Consider the following 20,162-nt stretch of genomic DNA (forward strand, 5'->3'; position numbering starts at 1 on the left):
ACAATATGCGCAGAGGTGGAGAGAAATCACGGTTCAGGTTCAACCACCACTTCTGGAGAAAGAAATAACGATGCTCTTTATCAACACACTGAAACCCCCTTTCATCACACATATGTTGGGAAGTGCTTCAAAGAGTTTTTCGAACATAATCATGAATGGCGAAATGATTGAATAGATGGTGGAGAGAGTAACAAAAAGTCAGTCTCAAGAAGAAAAGAAGATGAGGTGAATAACATAGGTTACTCAAGATCAGTTACTGTAAGTCATCCAGGTAAAGGAGTTGCTAGTCAACAAGGCTTATTGAGACAAGAACCTGGAGTGATTCCGATGTCATATAAAGAGCTGTATCAAAATTTATTCGATGCGCACGTTGTTTCCCCTTCCTACTCAAAACCCCCACAACCTCTGTATCCAAAGTGGTATGATGCAAACGCACAATGTGACTACCATGCAGGAATTACGGGGCACTTAATAGAGAATTACATCACCTTCAAAAAGCTAGTTGAAAAACTCATCAACATGGGTATTGTTAAGTTGGGTGACTCATCTACTGCAGAAAATCCGCTACCCAATCATGATTGACAATAAGGTGAATGTGATGTATGAAGAGATGTTGGGAAATGTTCACATCAATGACATGTATGAAGACACAACTGAAGAAGAGATCTTATTAGATATTCGCCCTTATAAACTTGAGAGTGTTCTGAATAATTAGACTGCAGAAGAGACCCCTATAGTATTTAGAACTTACTCAGAGTAATATTCAGAACACACTTGTTGCTTTTAGCCTAGAGGCAATAAGAACTCTTTTGTGAAATAGGCTCATGTCTGAACGTCATTATTTTAATGGAATGCATCTCTACAATCTTTTTTGAACCAATATTCTTTCATTTCTTATGAATCATTATTTTTATTCTTTCTTACAAATCATTAGGGCATTCATAATCATATTGTACATAACTTCATATATTCTTTGTATATTCTTTTGTACTTACAATAGGTCCCTGAATATCAACGACATGAATGACACTGCTACAGACTCAGAATCTCCTTTTGAGAAAAACATGTGTTTAGAGGGATCTCACGACTTTGAAGATGACATAGATTGTAGCCTATCTCCAGGCTTATTAAAGATGGTAGAACAAGATGAAAAACAGATCCTACCCTATAAAGAATCATTGGAATCCACAACTTCTCCCTATGTGGGGCATGAATGTCATTGAGCCGATCTTGCCAAAAATTTATGGCGATCAACAATTCATCTTTGCAGCCGTCGATTACTTCACTAAGTGGGTGGAAGCTGCTTTATATGCCAGTGTCACGAAGTCGATAGTCAGCAAATCCTTAAAAATCATATGTCAGTATGGAATGTCAAAAATGGTCATATTTGACAGGGCACTAAATTTGAACAAGAACACGATATCAGAAGTTGATAGTCTGTTTAAGATTAACATCATGTCATCCCAAAGTGAATGGTGTATTGGAGGCAAAAAAAAACTCTACCGGGGCAATGTCATTCTCTTGGGCCTACCACAGTTTTGCCTATTGAAGACGAGATTCCTTCTCTCTGAGTTTTTAGACCCAATCCCGATCGAGGAGGAATGTTCAAAGTAATCCATCATGGTCAAATGCACCAAAAGTAAATGATGCGAGCTCACAAAAAATACGCCCTAGAGAATTCCATGAGAGGGACTTGGTATCGAAGAAGATCCTTCCCACACAAAAAGAACTTCATGTCAAACTAGGAAGGCCTTATCTGGAAAAGCTTCGATCTTGATCGGAAGGGATAACAAAGACATGCCTAATCCTATAAGTTCAGATTCAAAAAACAAAAAAGAAAAAAAGAGGAAAAAGAAAAAAATAAGAAGAAAAAAGAAAAGAAAAAAAGGAAGGAGAGGCCAAGGTGAAAACCCGCAAAAGGCGCCTTGAGACCAAAGGGGATTTGAGTTGAAAACCCGAAAAGGGTGACTCAAATTTTGGATCAAATTAGGGCATAAGACGATTAGAGCAGCTCAAATTTTGATCAGATCGGGGCATATGGTGATCTTGCTATACCTTAATCAATAAGAAATGGTAGGCGACATCTTGGGGCATCGGCAAAGTCACTGTAGATCTCCTAAACACATGTCAAACTCAGAATGGTATTCAGAAAGTTTGTACAGAGAAGTTCGAGCTGCAATATCTGGGGCACCCAATTTTTATATTATTTATATTAAATTTTTTGTTCTCGGAATACTTCATTCTTTTCCAAGATACACATTCCCAATCAATTGCTTTATTATCTTTATATTTTGATAATTTATTCCTTTCGAGCTATGCTCAGAACCAACTTTATTCTTATCCATTGTTATGACCCTTTTTGCAAGCATGTTGCATTGGAATAATGATTAATGGACTAATAAAACTTTCACAAGGGAAGTTTTGCATATTACTCTAAAAGTTTCTAAATAATATAGGAACCTGAAACAGGACTATTGTTTAGAATGCACCAAGTTTAAAGGAAGGAAATCTGAGAAGGAAGAGTCTAGATTAAGACTTTCTCTTCGGATTTTGTTGCCAAAAACATTGATTGAGCAAAATGACAAGATGTCTCATCGGTAATAAGGCTTCAATAAACAAGCAAGCAATAACCACCAGGCAATAGGAAGAGGTTTCCTCGGAGAAGAAATTCCTCATTTTGTGCATAAGCATTTGGTATGACACCATTAGAATGGCATAAAGGACCAAAGAGCTTCACATTCTGTATCCTTAGGAGAAGATTGAGAAAAGTCCATATCTTTCTACCCTTGGGTTACAGGGAGAGAATGATGGTGTAAATTTTACGCCCCAATGGATTGAACTTTGAAGTTCATGGTGGGGGCAATATGATTAAGTGTTTCTTTAGAGATGCTTGCCGGGCAAGAAGGTGTTGTAGCACGTCAGTGATAAAGCCTTAATAAACTTCGAACAATGATAACTTCGTTGTAAAAAAATGACATTTTGCAGTCATGCAAACATCATTCATACATACCTAGTTAGGAGCATTTGACTCGTTCTGATCATGACATCTTAATCACTAGGCATAATTAGGTTCATAAAATAAATTATACAAGTCATGTTCCCCATAGAACAAACCGGGGAATTGTAAGTCCTAGCTCCCTGACCAGTATTGGAATAGGTGGAAGACTGCAAGTCCTAGCTCCCTGAATAGTAGTGGAATAGACAGAAGATTGTAAGTCCTAGCTCCCTGACCAGCAGTGGAATAGGCAGAAGATTGTCAATCCTAGCTCCCTGACCAGCGGTGGAATAGGTGGAAGACTTTAAGTCTTAGCTCCCTGAACAGTAGTGGAGCAGATCGAAGATGACAGATTTTACCTCCCTGTGATTACAGTGGAGTACATTGAAGCCAGTAATTCTATCTCCTTGGTTGGCAGTAGAAAAGATTGAAGATTTCAGACCTTATCTCCCTAAGTGGAGCAGATCGAAGATGGCGGATTTTACCTCCCTGTGATTACAGTAGAGATTGAAGCTAGTAATTCTATCTCCCTAGTTGGAAGTGGAATAGATTGAAGATTTCAAATCTTATCTCCCTAAGCAGTAGTGGAGCAGATCGAAGATGGCAGATTTTACCTCCCTATGACTACAGTGGAGTACATTGAAGCCAATAATTCTATCTCCCTGGTTGGCAGTGGAATAGATTGAAGATTTCAGATCTTATCTCTCTAAGCAGTAGTGGAGCAGATCGAAGATGGTAGATTTTACCTCCCTGTGGTTACAGTAGAGTACATTGAAGCCAATAATTCTATCTCCCTAGTTGGCAGTGGAATAGATTGAAGATTAGAGATCTTATCTCCCTAAGCAGTATGGAGCAGATCGAAGATGGCAGATTTTACCTCCCTGTGATTACAGTAGAGTACATTGAAGCCAGTAATTCTATCTCCCTGGTTGGCAGTGGAATAGATTGAAGATTTCAGATTTTATCTCCCTAAGCAGTAGTGGAGCAAATCGAAGATGACAGATTTTACTTCCCTGTGGTTACAGTGGAGTACATTGAAGCAACTAATTCTATCTTCCAGGGCAGCAGTGGAATAGATTGAAGATTACAGATTTTATCTCCCTAAGCAGTAGTGGAGCAGATCGAAGATGGCAGATTTTACCTCCCTGTGGTTACAGTAGAGTACATTGAAGCTAATAATTCTATCTCCTTGGGCAGCAGTGGAATAGATTGAAGATTACAGATCTTATCTCCTTAAGTAGTAGTGGAATAGATCGAAGATGGCGGATTTTACGTCCCTGTGGTTATAGTGGAGTACATTGAAGCCAGTAATTCTATCTCCCTGGTTGGCAGTGGAATAGATTGAAGATTTCAGATCTTATCTCCCTAAGCAGTAGTGGAGTAGATTGAAGATGGCGAATTTTACCTCTCTGTGACTACAGTGGAGTACATTGAAGCCAGTAATTCTATCTCCCCGACGTTGCGGAGTAGGTCGAAGCACTAATGCCTATACCTCTGAAGTTGCAGTAGTTGCAGCAGAGTGGATTAAAGCTACAAGTCGTATCTCTCTAAAGTGCAGTGGAATGGATCGAAGCAACAAGACACGGGGGACTGGAATGAAGCTACTTGAAGAATAGAAGCACCAAAACAAGTCAAGAATCGGCGAGACCAGGCAAAATGCGCCTTTCTTAGTCTTTGCTCTGTTATCGTTACACGACAACGAGCAAAGAGGGGCAGTTGTAAAGGCCCATTTTGACCTAACCCATTTCAGCCCAACCTACCTAAGCCCAATTACAAGGCTGACCCAATAGCCCCAGGCCTACTACCCAACTAACCAAAATAACCCTAGCCCAAACCCAAAACAGAAAGAAAACAAAAATTTTTCAAACCCTAGGCGCCGTACCTAGGGCCTTCTACCGCCGCACCTAGCCCACGTGACTTGCACCCGCCACCTCTGACCAGCACCGCCACAGTCACGTCGCTGGATCACCACTTGCGCCTGCAAAATCAGAAAAGAAGAGACAGAAAGCAAGAAAAAGGGAATAAAAAAATATGTAAAAAATGGCTATATAAAAGACATTCAAAAAGTAGAGGTGGGACCTTTTTTTTTTGTAATCTCTGGACAAGATTGAAAGGGAAAGAAATAAAAACACAAAAAGGTTGTTGCTTTTTTTTATTTTTTTCGTTCTTTTTATTTTATTTTCTTTTCCTATTTTCGAAACAAAAAGGAAGAAATGAGGCTAAAAAAGGAAGAAACCCACTCGTCGACCGACCAGCCTGAAGGATCCGCGTGTTTTCAACGAAAGGGCTAATTGCTTCTTTAGCCCTTCCACTTTTTAATGGTTTTATAATCAAGTATTTTATTGCTTTTAATTTTAGCCCGGATTGTTTTTCCGTATTCAATTTAGTCCCTACTAGAACTGCGTTTTGCAAGAATGGGATTATTTCCCATTTACCCCCTCCTAGTTTTCCACACGTTCAAGTTGATCCTTTCTTCTTTATTTGTTTTCGATTTCGCCATCAAATGTTGCTTCTTTTTATTTTAGTCCTTTTCTATTTTTATTTTATTATTAAACCAATTAAGTTAGTATTATTATTATTATTATTATTATTATTTTATTATTATTTTATTATTATTATTATTTTTATTATTATTATTATTATTTTTATTTTTATTTTTATTTTAATATTATTGTTATTATCATCATATCTCCATTTATACTTATTTATGTAAATTTTAAATATATTTATCTTATTATAGTATTATTATTATTTTAATTACTTATATATATATACACATACATGTGATTTTATAATATACATATATAATATGCATATTTTATAATCTATCTATATATACATATACCTATATATATATATTTTATATTTGAAAATTTTATACATATCTATATACATGTCTATATATGTATTTTATTTTCATAAATATATATATGTACTTACATATTCTTCATATTTTAAATATGTATTTTATATATGTTCTTTATATTTTATGAATCATATATATATACCTATAAATATATTTTTATATTTTATGATAGTTACATACATATATAGGTATATGCTTACTCATATATATATATATATATATATATATTATTTAATAATTTTAAAATACATATATACATATATTTTCATATTTTATAAATTTATGTACATACACACTTTTTATAACGTATATACTTATATTTTATATATTTTTGCATTTTATAATCTATATACATATACATGTAAATACTTATATTTTTATATCTTATAATTCATATATATTTTTTCATATTTTCATAATTTTATGTATATACATACATATATAGTTCCTTATATGTACATACACATGTCCATTTTATGTTTCAGTTTATTTATTTATTTATGTATTTATTATGGTATATACATGATTGATTCGTTTTTATTATTTGTTTTTGTTCATATTATTTTTGTTCACATTATCATATTTATTATTTCATTATGCATATTAACACCATACTTCAAAAAAAAAAAAAGAAAAGTTTTCAAAGTAAGGCAATATTTTGCGTTTGGAAATTCGAGAAAACGTGCCGTAATGTGCTGGGTTTCGATTTTTCTTGTTCAACCAAATAGCTAAATATCTTTTTAAAAATTTCAAAATAAGGCAATGTTTTCGTTTAGAAATTCGAGAAAACGTGCCCTAATGTGCTGGGTTTCGATTTTTCTTGTTCAACCAAATAGCTAAATATCCTTTTAAAAATTTTAAATAAGGCAATGTTTTGCGTCTGGAAATTCGAGGAAACGTGCCCTAATGTGCTGGGTTTCGATTTTTCTCGTTCAACCAAATAGCTAAATATCGTTTTAAAAATTTCAAAGTAAGGCAATGTTTTGCGTTTGGAAATTTGAGGAACGTGCCCTATTGTGCTGGGTTTCGATTTCTCGTTTAACCAAATAGCCAAATATCCTCTTGAATTTTAATCCATGCCATTCGAGTTTTTTAAGGATCGTATTTTAAATTTCTTTAAAGTTTTCAATTTTCGACATTAAGACATTAACTAATCAACTAGGTACCAATATTGGGCGTATCGAGGGTGCTAACCCTTTCTCGTGCGTAACCGACTCCCGAACCTGTTTTTCTGAATTTCGTGGACCAAAACCGTTGTTTTAATAAAATTAAATCGTTTATTAAAAACAACTACTTTTCAAGGTGACTCGATCACACTTATCAAAAAGGATTGGTGGCGACTCCCATTTTCGTTTTCATTTTCAAAACCCAAGTCGACCCCATTTTCATCAAAAAAATGGTGTCAACAGCTTGGCGACTCCGCTGGGGACTTAAAAAGAGAGTCAAGCCACGTGTTGATTACTTTTTGTCTTTTTATCGAAAATCATGAATTTGATTTAAACTTATGATCCTTTCATTGCATTTCATTCGTCTTTATTACGACTCAGTGTGTAATCCCCTACTAGCCAATCACTATGCAACATGCAGAATCAGTTAGGGCCTGAGCCCTATACAGATCAGTACAGTGTGGGTCTTAGCCCATTACAGTAACAGTGTGTGCCTTAGCCCATTACAGTAATAGTGTGGGCCTTAGCCCAATACAATAATCAATACAATGCAGTAATGCAATCCATCCAAATCCAGCCAACACACCACTCTGTACCACCAACACACCATGTGGGGATAAAATCGACCCACCCAACCAACACACCGATATCGCAACAAAGCTACCAGTAATAATGACGCAACAAAGCTGCCAGTAACAGTAATGCAGCAAAGCTGCCAATAACAGTATATGTGGCAAAGCCACCAGTACAGTATACTTCTCCTATATTAGAATCTCAACCCCATGTAATATGTCATGTCATAAATCATACGTGTATGCAGTATGTCATATTCAGAAACAATCAAATATATATAACATACAGCAAATCGGTCATACACTCATTTCAACTCCTAGGGGTATAACAGTCATTTTATCCTATAGGGGTATTTTGGTCATTTTATCTTATGAAGGTATTTCGGTTATTTTACCCATAGGGGGTATTTCGATCATTTTACCCATCGAGGGTATTTCGATAATTTTACCCATCTAGGGTATTTTGGTCATTTACCCATCGAGGCTATTTCGATCATTTTACCCATTGAGGGTATTTTGGTCATTTTACCCATCAAGGGTATTTCAGTCATTTGCCCACGAATCGTAAGTTGGGCTTACCACTCGAGCGATCGCACGTCAGTGTGGACTCATAAGTCGTGTTATTGGCTTTTCGGCTTTTCGCCTATCTACGGTTGTAATGGGTGATTACACACCTAATTTGTGAAAACGCACCATGATCCACAAGCACCCAAAACCTACATTTGACCAAGAGTCTTAGTTAATCGCATAAGTAGTTACACAATCGACTAATCTCAAGTTATCACCATCGCCAACTTACCTCAACCTGATCTAGCGAAGAGGAACAGTTCACCTAACCAAATTATTCACCAACGTTAGACCCTTCGAGAGGTTCCTAAGCACCAATTGAAAAACGGGTAAGCATTTAGATTAATCGGTAAAAAGGAATCACTCTACTACTATACTTACCAATAAAGTGCGAGAGAATTAACTACGAAAAGCAAGCCCCAGGATCGGCCCCAAAAGAATGGGAGGATTCGACAATCAGAGCAAATAAAAAGGGAAAAAGTTTACTAGGGAAGAAACCGAAAAGATGAGGAGGAAAAGAAAAGAAGAGGTGGGGGAGGAGAGGTGTAATATTCGATCATAAGGAGAGAGGAGAAAGTTCGGCTTCAGAAAAAGAAATAAATGATTGGGGTTTTGGGCAAAGGAGAAAGAGGAAAAGAGCAACAAAGGTAGAGGGGAAGAGGAAAGGGAGATTCTGGTAAGAAGAAGAGAGGAGAGGGGAAGAGAGATTCGGCCAATAGTAAGAAGGAAAGAGAGAAGAAGAGCAGTAACGTACCCGAAAACTTGGCAAAATCCTTACCAATTAGAAATAGGTAAACTGAAACTAACCAAAATTTTGAACTTCGAAAGAGGGAAAAACTTTCCAATACTAGAAGCCTCAGCAGCCTAAAAACCAATTCGGCACTTGCAATCCCCCTAGCTGAATTTCCTAAAGTGCCAGAGTCCAATTTCGGTACAACTCTTCCTCTCAACAACTCCTCGATTAACTCCTCAAAACTCTTCCCTTATCACTCCACCGATTTCTCCCCAACTCCCTCTATGACCAGTTCAAACTTCTTTCGGCAGTATTTCACTCCAACGTTGCCACTTACACGGCTCAAGCAGCAAAATAAATACCCCATTACGCAACCTAGGACTTGAGCCTTAGACCTCATAGTTACACAACACGCCACCTTGCCACTAGACCACAAGCTTTTTTTATGACATAAAACCAACACTAATATTTATAAAGCCTATAAACCAGTGTCCAGATTCATTTAAGGGAAAAACTAAAAATTGTGCCAAGGCCAAGACTTGAACACAGGCTTCTCAAACACTCCCATACACACCCAATTCACTTAACCATTAAAACAAACAAGCAATCAGTGACAAATCATGCAAAAATTAAAGACTTGAAATTTAGGGTGTTACACTTGTGGGGAATTATCAATATTCAATTTACCTTTTTCCCACAAGTAAAATCGTTTATCGATGGTAGAGTAATATAATTGGAAGTCCGACAATGGATCATTGAAGTCCTCTAATAAAGAAATAACACTAAACAAATTTTAGCTAGGGTTAGTTACAAAATAATCACTCCTCGCTTTTGTATAGGTATTTTTTTTTGCTTTTCTTTTTCTTTTTCCACTTAAGAACTCTCCAATTATACCTCATATGGAATTTTCACTCACCAAATTTGGACCATCAAGTAGACTTTTATCACTCAAGGTCTCTTTTTTCTTTGTCTTTTCAGATGATTCTTCCTCACGTCCCATACCCCCTCACAAGTATTATGAATATTCAATTAAGTACAATATATCTTAGTAGGAGAACCTGACATTTGTATTTATCTAACTCTATAGATTCAAGGAAAAATTTCTCATCATCATTTTTTTTCGGTTCACAAAGTTCATCATCACAAATCGCTTTTCCACTAGAGTAAGAGTTAATAGAAAGCATGAAGTCATACTTACTTTCTTCTCTAGTTGGATATTTAATTGGACATTGGAAACCCTCATGATCTTTTGAAATACACCAATAACATTTCACAACAGGTGAGAGATCAATTTTACTCCTTTCATTTGACCATCTTTTCTTAAAGTACTCAACAAAGGATTAGTTAACTTGAACATGGTGTCGACATTTTGTTTTGACCTATTTGTAGTAATGAGAAGAAGCGTAACGCTTCCGCATCACTAGCTTCAACTCATCCCAGGTTTCAATTACCCTTTCATAGTTTCTTTGACAATTAATTCCAAGTTGAATTCACCAACTCAATGCATAATCTGAAAATCCAAGGGTCGCCAATAAGACTTTTTCTTTTTCTGGGAATTTATAATAACGGAACATAAGTTCAATTTTTGATTCCCACTCACAATATGCTTTAGATCATGCTTCCCTTGGAATGGTAAAATGTTGAACTTTGGTTTAGCTACAGAAGGTTGGACTCAATCAGGAATACCCAAAGTTTCATCAGAGTGACGCTATCTTTGTCTACCATTATTAGAACGAATACGAATTTGTTCATTGTCCCCATCATCATCACTATCACGAGCATGAGACTGCCAGTTTGAATAAATCTCCAAATGAGCAGCAACTTGAGTTAGCATTTGAATTTGATTGGCAAGCTGATTAATGTTCTCTTTTTATTATGTTCAAAACTTAGTCAAATTGGCCCAAACTGTATCACGTAACTCGTTCAATTGTTGATGTCGATAATTTCCCATCCCCGCAATTTTCTCACATGTAACATCTTGTTATTTTTCATTGAATGGTGTCTTATAATGGTTTTTACAGTTACAAGTGTCACGAGTCATTACGAAAGCTTGGAAAAACACAACCCTCAAAAGAAAAATTAAGCAAACCTCACCTTATGTACTCAGAAATAAAATTAAATTCTCAATAAGGTAAGAATTAATCTTGTGAGTCTTTTAAAAATGTTTATATCAATTAATCAGAATGTATTAGAATCAAACTATCAAAGCAAACCTAGTAGCACTTTGAGTCCAAAATCGGCTAAACAACAAAGAACTATGTTGCACAAAGGAAGGAATGTGAACATGCTTTAACCTACTAATATAAGAAACAATAAAGTGCTAGAATGCGTAAATAAACAATAAAAAGCAAAAACAAATGAAAACCTAAGGCTAAGAGTAAATGAAATTTCCTAAAACTAGAAAACTAGAAAAATTGCGAAGCAACTTGACAAACTTCATTCGAGGTGTTCCCGATTTCCAAAAATCATGAAATTTAAATTAGAGCCTCCTCAAAGAATGCAGATCTTATCTGGAAAGTTTTGGCACAAAATTCAACCTACATAATATCTCTTTTTTTCTATTTTTTTCACTATTTCGATCACTTTTTTTGTGAAAAATATTTTTATATTCTAAAATAGTGTCGAGAAACAGTATTTAAAATTTTAGATCGTTTGAAAAATGTTTACTTATTGAAAAATATTTTTTTCGAAAACTGTCTGGGTAAAAAAATTATTTTGAGGCTGTTTGTTGGAAATTAGTTTTATAATAATAGAAAGAACACCTAAAATGCACAAATTTGATATCAAATGATATAGATGAGTGAAAATGAATGCGGAAGCGGATCGTAAAGTTTGTTGAAGTCGCGGATTTGACTTAGGGATCTAGACATTCGGAAAGAAACTTGAATTTTGACACAACCTAAAACATAATCAAATCCAAGTCAAATAAAACAAATAAAAATAAACAACTAAGAGAAATAAATAGAATAATAAATTAAATATTGGAACAATACAGAAGAAAGAAAGGAAGATAGATAGAAAAGATAGAACATGATATATAGAAGTCCTAAGAAGCCTTGGAAATACAAAGAATCCACAACCCCCTTCAAGGAGATCTAATTTCCCCTCCAAGATAGAAAACTTAACAAGAAAACAATTTGAAGATGATCCCCACAATATGAAAATATTGTTAAAACTCTTCTAAAAAAAACTTAAGAGAAATTCTTGAAAAGAAAAACTCAAAAAGAATTTATTAACTCAAAAGAGAAGTTGAATAATAATGAATTGATTGATTTGTGTATAATGCAAAGATCTATATATAGGCCAGGTAAATAAATTTAAATAAAACTCTTAAGTATACTAGAACCCTAATTAATCTAAATAAGAAGTAGTTTTAAACTAAACTTTCTTGTTGACATAAAACTCTAAATAACTTAAACTCTTAATAATTATTAAAAATTCAAAACAATAAAATAATAAGAGCTGAAAAATATAATATTGGACTCATATATAATAAAAATTAAGCTCAAAACCCAAACCTAGTTGATTTAAACTCAAATTAAAAGCCCAAAACTCGTAATTTTTGTCGTAATCCCATCTAGAAATTCTACTCGCGTAGTCTTCGCTAAAACGGTCATAACTTGAGCTCCCAAACTCAAAATTGATTTATTCAAATTGCGTTTTGAACCTAAGAGAGAGATCTTCAAATGCCATGTAGACATCTCAACCCAAAAATGCCTGGATCCCATTCAAAAAGTTGCCGCTATTTTGCTGATTTCCAAAACTTTAAAGTTGGTAGTTTCGATGAATGGAATTTAATAAATTTTACCCTATTTGTGCATGTATCATTTCGCCTTTCCTCGAAAAGATTTGTCTTCAAATATGGTCTTTGATAGAATCTTGGTTTGATTTGCTTGGCCTTTGACATTTTTGTTAGGCCTTGAGGTAGCGTGAGCCCATCACATCCATGGGTTTGAAATTGGGCCTTGAGACTCGCATCATCCGAGGTTTAGCCCAAGGAAGGACAAGAAAAGAGTAAGAAAATATGATTTTGGATGCTTTGCATGTTATGCATATTTGTAGATAGGAAAGAGATGTTGAATAAGAACTTTTGATAATATTGAGTATTAAGTGGTAAATCATGTATTTCTCCCTTTTTGTTGTGTTGAGTATGTAACATATTCATTTGGTGTTTGAATTTGGGGTATTAAGCTTGCCTTAGAGAAGATGAGTTTAGAAAGCGAGTAATGTGGTGCCCCAAAATCATGGATTATTTAATAAAAGCTTAATATCAGGCTTCCGTTGCGCTACTCTGATCAACAATCAACAAAAAAGACAAATTAATAATTTAATATTTAACAGACAGTTACCTCAAAAACTTTAGTTAAACATACATGCTTGCAGTAGAGTATTTTTAAAAAGGTTATATTTGTAGGGACCTGTAAAACTGTTTAGTTTTAAAACGTATGATAAGTGATAAAAGTAACATATTTTATTCTCGTTCTTAATTCGTTTTTGGATGATTATTTGAACGACGAAAATGTGCAAGTGTACACAATCACAACAAGTAATAAAGTCACAAGTAAATGTCGAGTTATCTTACCCATAGGGACTGTAAAAAAGAATATTTATGAAATTAATGTTAAAACACTTTGGTGATGGAAAATATTTTGGTTGAAAGATGATTAAAAACTAATGGTTAAAAACAAAGTAAAAAAATTTAAAAATAAAAAGGTTTTAATGCACGATTTCAAATAAGGTTTAATCAAGATGATATAATTGTGCTAGATTAATTACATTCCTTTAACTTAGAATTATTAAACTTATGCTTATACTACTATGAACAAATTCACGGCAACTTGGTAATTTGCTAACTACTGCTCATACATACTTATTAAATTAATCAATCTCTTGAACATTTTTCAATGTCAATCCAAGCGATTAATCAATCTTCAAAAGCATATAAAAGGTCAAGTGAGGTAACCGAGTATTTCTACCTTGAAACAGTTTAATCACAATAATCTTGCAAGTTATGCAAGGCATATGTATCGCCAAATATAATGCTAAATTAACTTCAGCTACCTTAGAAGATTAAACATGCACTGATTAAGTGTTGTGTCGATTAATTACAATTTCAATACGATTTAATAATTAATTCATTATTTATCTAACAATTAATATTGCAAGAATAACTTAGGCATGATTTTACTTAATCAAACATCTTACCGAGACCTATAACAACACAAACACAATTTCAATAATTCAAGCAGGCAAAATATAATCAGCCCAACACGGATTAAATTCAAGCTAGATTGATTAAAATAACCATTTCAATAGCATAAATATTTATAAACATGTTTGTCAAAACAACAACGAAATTTAAAGAGATAGGGAACAAGAAGCAAATCCGGTGTTTCTCCATGGCTTGACTGATTTTTCTGTTCTTCATTCTCCGTTGTCCTCGGCTATCAAGGTGGCTTATGAACACTTTAATCGCTGCTCAACAATGGCTGATGAGGAGCTCTTTTCCAAGAAATGGGAAGGAAAAGTTAAGAGAAAGTGAGAGAGGAGAAGAGAGAATGAGAGTGTGAGGGATGAGTTGAATGATCAGCAAGGGGTGACTTTTATAGGTGATTGTGGCTGCTAAAAATAGCAAATTCCATCAGCCAAAGAGACCCCCCTTGGTTGGCCACACACATAGCAAAGTTGAGAGATTCAACTTTGCTAAAAATAGCCTAGGGCAAATCCATAAAACCACATTTTTGGAGGGGTTTGAATGCAAGGTTGAAAGTTCTTCAAGGGCTTCTTTGCAAGCTTATTTAGTCAGATAAAATGCAGATTTGGGTCAGCATATGGACGGTTCTGGGCAGCCCAATTGGTGGCTGGTTTGGTTCACTAGATCCGGTTCAACCAATGCGGTTCAACTGGACCCTTTTTTTCATAATTAATTAATAATAATTTATTTAGCCCAAATTAAATTGGGAACAAATTAAAATTAATTATATTATGAATTAACACACATTTTTGGACCATCTTAGACTGGAAATAAATTTGCCTCGATGCTTCAAATTGCTTCTCGGTTTATTCTTCGAGCATTGTCTGTCGAGCCAATTTTCGTCCTTTGTACGAATCTGTCGAAAATAATCAAAATTAATCAAAATTAACATAATTTAATTATTTTATAATATTTAATTATTTTTCGACAAGAATTTAACCGAAATAGCATGATTTTAAGTTAAAAAGGGCATGTAAAAACACATAAATTTTTGTGTTTCCAATTATTCATGCAAATTGATGAATTTTATGCCCCTAATCCTTTAAATTCATGTTTCTATACTTAAGAGAGTATGTAGGAGAAAAAGGAGCAAAAAATTAGCAAAAAATAGACAAATAGAGCAGATTTCAGGAGCCACACATGTTGGGCCTTATCACACGAGTTGGACACACGGCCATGTGCTAGGCTATGTCAATTTCGCAACTCACTCCCCAAACACGCGGAAAAAGAGCAATTTTTAGGCTTTCTAGGTATTCAAAAGCTTATAAATACCAAATAGAAGAAAAGAATAGGGAGCCATCAAAGAATATTGAAGAAAACGACTTGAAGAACACCACTGGAACCATCTCTGGAGCAGATTTCCATCAAGATCGAAGACCTTCTTTTAATTTCTTTTGAATTTTTTATGATTTTCTTTATTTCTTGTGATTTTTCTAACTTTGAGATGTTTTTATTCAGGATTATGAACTAATCCCCTAGATACCTAAGGAAGATGAAACCTATGATGAGTTCTATTATTTAAATTCTATTTTACGCGATAACTACTTGATTCTTGTTCTCAGTTATGCGTGCTTATATCTTGTTTTAATATTTCTAGGATGTTAATTCATGTTTAATGTGCTTAATCAGAAAAGTCTCTGTTTAAGAGTAGATCTAGCATAATTGAGTAGAGTTGCATGCAATCCTAGAAATAAGACGGCATAAATGTACCGGATTATAGTCAAATATAATAGGGGAATCTATAGATCGAGTTAATGGGATAATAGGGATTTTAATTAGAAAGAGATTTCAATTAATCAACCTAGAGTTAGTTGCTCTTACTCTCAAAAGAGATATTAGCGTAATTTAGGGATTTCTACGGATCAAGTTACCAAGTAAATAAATCGTTTAATTCAGATTCATAATAATAGATAAAGTCTAGGTGAATTCTTTCTTGGGTATTGTTTCTTTCGTTGGTTATTATTCGGTTATTTTTTTGATTTATTTTCTGTTGAGTTCTTAGTTAAATTAGTTTAGTAATTTATTTTAAAACCTATCACTCTAAATTATCAGCTAAATAATAGAAAAATTGTAATTACTAATACTTTTAGTCCTCGTGGATACGATATCTCCACTCACCATAGCTATATGATTTATCGATAGGTGCACTTGCCTTTGTCGTATTTTTAGTTAGTCACGTGAGACATATCAAGTTTTTGGCGCCGTTGCTGGGGACTAAAATATTAGGAGCACTTGATTTTTATTAATTTAACCATTTTTTATTTTATTATATTTTTATTTTTAGTTTAATTTTTTACATTCTAATTTTTTCTTTTATTTGCTTCTAGCAAGTTCTTTTTATTTTTGACTAGAAGAAACTCGTCGGGACCATTACTTTTCGTTAGTGAAATTGAAAGTACTGCTCGCAAAAATCACAGAGAAGCAAGGCAGAGCTGACAAATTATAGTAGATGAACAAGAAGAAAACATTATTACTGAGGAGATGGGTGATAATCAAATATTCAGCTACCTCCTTTAGTTAATGTTGCTCCTGTTCCTTGTTCTATGTACGAATATGCCAAGCGCACTCTGACTGGGATTGAATAGAGTATTGTGCGACCCACCATTGCTGCAAATAATTTCGAACTGAAGCGGTACACTATTCAGATAGTACAAAAATATGTTCAGTTCGATGATTTGCAAGACGAAGACCCAAATACTCATTTGGCCAATTTTTTAGAGATTTACGATACTTTCAATATTAATGGCGCCACTAATGACGCCATTCGTTACGGTTGTTCCCATTCTCGTTGAGGAACAAAGAAAAATTGTGGTTAAATTCTTTACCACGAGGTTCCATCACTACATAGGCTAAAATGACCGAAAAGTTTCTTCTAAAGTACTTTCCACCGGCTAAAACAACCAAGTTGAGGAATGACACCTCTTCCTTTATTCAGATTGATTTAGAGACTTTATACGATGCATGGGAGAGATACAAGGATTTATTGAGACGGTGCCCTCATCATGAGTTACCTTTATTGTTACAAGTTCAAACATTCTACAATGGTTTGAATCTCTCAACAAGGTAGTTAATTGATGTAGCAACTGGTGGAACACTGAATAATAAAACACCCGAGGCAGCTTATGAGTTTATAGAGGAGATGACACTGAATAATTATCAGTGGCAAGTCATGAAAACAAAGCCGATGAAAGCCACTGGTGTCTTTAATTTAGATGCAGTCATCATGTTATCGGACCAAGTTGAATGTAACACCCTTAACCCGTATCCAACACCGAAACAGTGTTACGGGGCATTACCGGACTTATAGATCAAACAATCATACATGTCATATTCATTTCTCATTCAAATCAAACAAAATTCAAACTCTTTCATATAGACCCTAATACGAGCTCTCGAGGCCCCAAATAGACAATAAAAATAGTTCGGGACTAAACCAAGTACTCAAGAAATTTTCAGAAAAACATTAAAAATTTTCAAAGTGTAAGGGACACACGCCTGTGTTACCAGGCCGTGTGAAAAGACACACCCGTGTCTTAGGCCGTGTGGGCATTTGAAATAGGGACACACGGCCGTGTCCCAGCCCATGTCCTACCCCATGTTACTCACTGACTTGGGTCACACAGCTAGACCACACACTCGTATGCCAGGCCGTGTACCCTTCAAAATGGCCTCATACACCCGTGTGTCAGGCCGTGTGAAAATTGGAGGTTATACTCACTTGTACCACACAGCCAAGCCACACGCCCGTGTGTTAGGCCGTCTAAAGCAACTAACTTATTTTCTAAGGAAATTTTAGGGGACACGCGGCTGAGACACATGCCCATGTTTCTACCCATGTGGACAAAAAATAGGTCATTTTCCAAGCCATATTTCTCACCAAAATTGGCACCAACCTAAACACAACAATTTGCATATGACCATTACATAAATAGGCAAGCAAAACCAACCAATATCAAGCTTATAACATGTAATATCCACATATAACAACTTGATGCCCATAAGCACCCCAATTGACCATTTATAATCAAGTAAACAATGCATCTTAAACATACCTAAATGGTCAAATACATATATTCCTCATTGTGCCTAAAGCTTAACATGTATGTCACTTATCAAAATCAACCATTTGATACTCAAAACACCAATTCACAAACAAGGCATTTACAAGACAATCATACACCACATATAATAAGGTCATTTACACATATATATATACACAATATACCACAAATACAAGCCAATCAAATGGCTACAAACGTAACAAAACATGTAGGCTATCATTAACCAAAATGACCTATACATGCCATTATAACCATAATTATAAATCACAAATACCAAAATAGCAGATAGAAAGTGTGATGAAATATCTGCCAACTTCCAACCTGAACGAGCTTCCGATATTTAAGTACACAAAGAAACTAACACAAAGTAAGCATTTAATGCTTATTAAGTTCACAATTCAAAAATAAAGCTTATCAATTCAATTTTTAAGCATAATCCACTTTAGTCAATCCAACATATCTTGGTCTTAGCTTAAACAACATTAGCCTCTCAATTTTTATTATCACATAAACTAGCAATCATCTCAAAACATCATAGCATAAGTACACACTACTTAAGTGCATTCACATTTTCAAGCATATGTCTAAGCATATTTCAATCATCTAATAACTCATACATTTCCATGCTTTCATAGCAATTCTAATAGAAGCATTTGTCAATCCTTCATTCTTCTCATACCCGTTTAACCACAATTTAAGTAAGTAAAACAAGGCATATCACAACTCAATTTGGCCCAAAAGCCTAAAACATAATCATCAACCAAGTTAGCCATGCCATCTATTCATATGTCATAAATGTATATCATTTCCACAAATTTCGCGTACATACCTGTCCTAGTTTGTATCGAACTCGTATGACCTCATAACAATACTGTGCCAGTTGAACCACTTGGGAAACTATTAGATACACAGGTATCTCACACACTATGTGCAAAAAATTGGTCGAAACCACTACAATCTCATATCTCATATCAATGCTCTCTCTCAAGCCATAACTGGGTCTGTTCATACAAGTTGTCAGTCAAGACGTAGCTAGACAGTGCTGCTTACACAAGTTGTAAAGTAACCACAACACATGCCGAAAACTCAGCCACCGATAGGACGTACGAGACCAGCACCCAAAACATGGTAACCCCAAATGACATGTCATTTCTATCCTAAATATTCCTAAGGTTCAAACGGGACTCGACAGTCGTTGTGCGTCGTTGAATTTTTCTAGTTTCATTATAAGCGAAATTGTATGATAACATATATATATCGATTCATTTTCAAGAAAATTTCATATAATAACATTCAATTTAATCAACAATATACATAGTATAGTTCATAAGAACTTACCTCAACTCGTACGGAGAAAAACGATTGATTAATCCAACACTTTAACTTTTTCCCAATCTAAATTCGTACGTTGCTTTTCTGGATCTATATAATCAAATTTAACTAATTCAAACTTCATTATAATTAATTTAGTCCAAAAATCTTGTTTTGGAAAAATTACCATTTTGTCCCTATACTTTTGATTTTTTATAATTTAGTCCCTAGGCTCGTAAATGAAATTTATGCAATTTCCTCCCTACCCAAGCCTAGCCGATTATCATATATATTCATCACAGCCCATACATTTCATTAATTCACAATTTATACCATGATATTTCACAAATTTCAATTTAGCCTCTAATTGACAAATTTAACAAAAATCAATTAACAAAAGTTGTTTATCTAACAACAAAGATTCATTTTCTTCCCTTAAACTTAAAAACCCTACCTTATTCATCAATGGAAAAACTTAAACAATTCCATATTTTTACAAATTAGTCCCCGGGATAGCTAGGTTAAGCTACAACGATCCCGAAAATATAAAAATAATTAAAAACGGAACAAAATTGCACTTACATGCAAGGGATAGCCTACCCAAAAATTCAAGCTCTCCCATGGTGTTTTCTTTACT

General features: G+C 34.6%; 1 non-coding gene across 1 annotated transcript; it reads right to left on the reverse strand.

Moving 5' to 3' along the window:
- Positions 1–17,055: 17,055 nt before the first annotated feature.
- LOC128032301 (small nucleolar RNA R71) lies at positions 17,056–17,162 on the reverse strand. Its single transcript, XR_008188428.1, has one exon. It is a non-coding gene; the product is annotated as a small nucleolar RNA R71 (small nucleolar RNA).
- Positions 17,163–20,162: the final 3,000 nt, after the last annotated feature.

The sequence above is a fragment of the Gossypium raimondii genome, chromosome 8, assembly GCF_025698545.1.
Source record: "Gossypium raimondii isolate GPD5lz chromosome 8, ASM2569854v1, whole genome shotgun sequence".
Taxonomy (NCBI): domain Eukaryota; kingdom Viridiplantae; phylum Streptophyta; class Magnoliopsida; order Malvales; family Malvaceae; genus Gossypium; species Gossypium raimondii.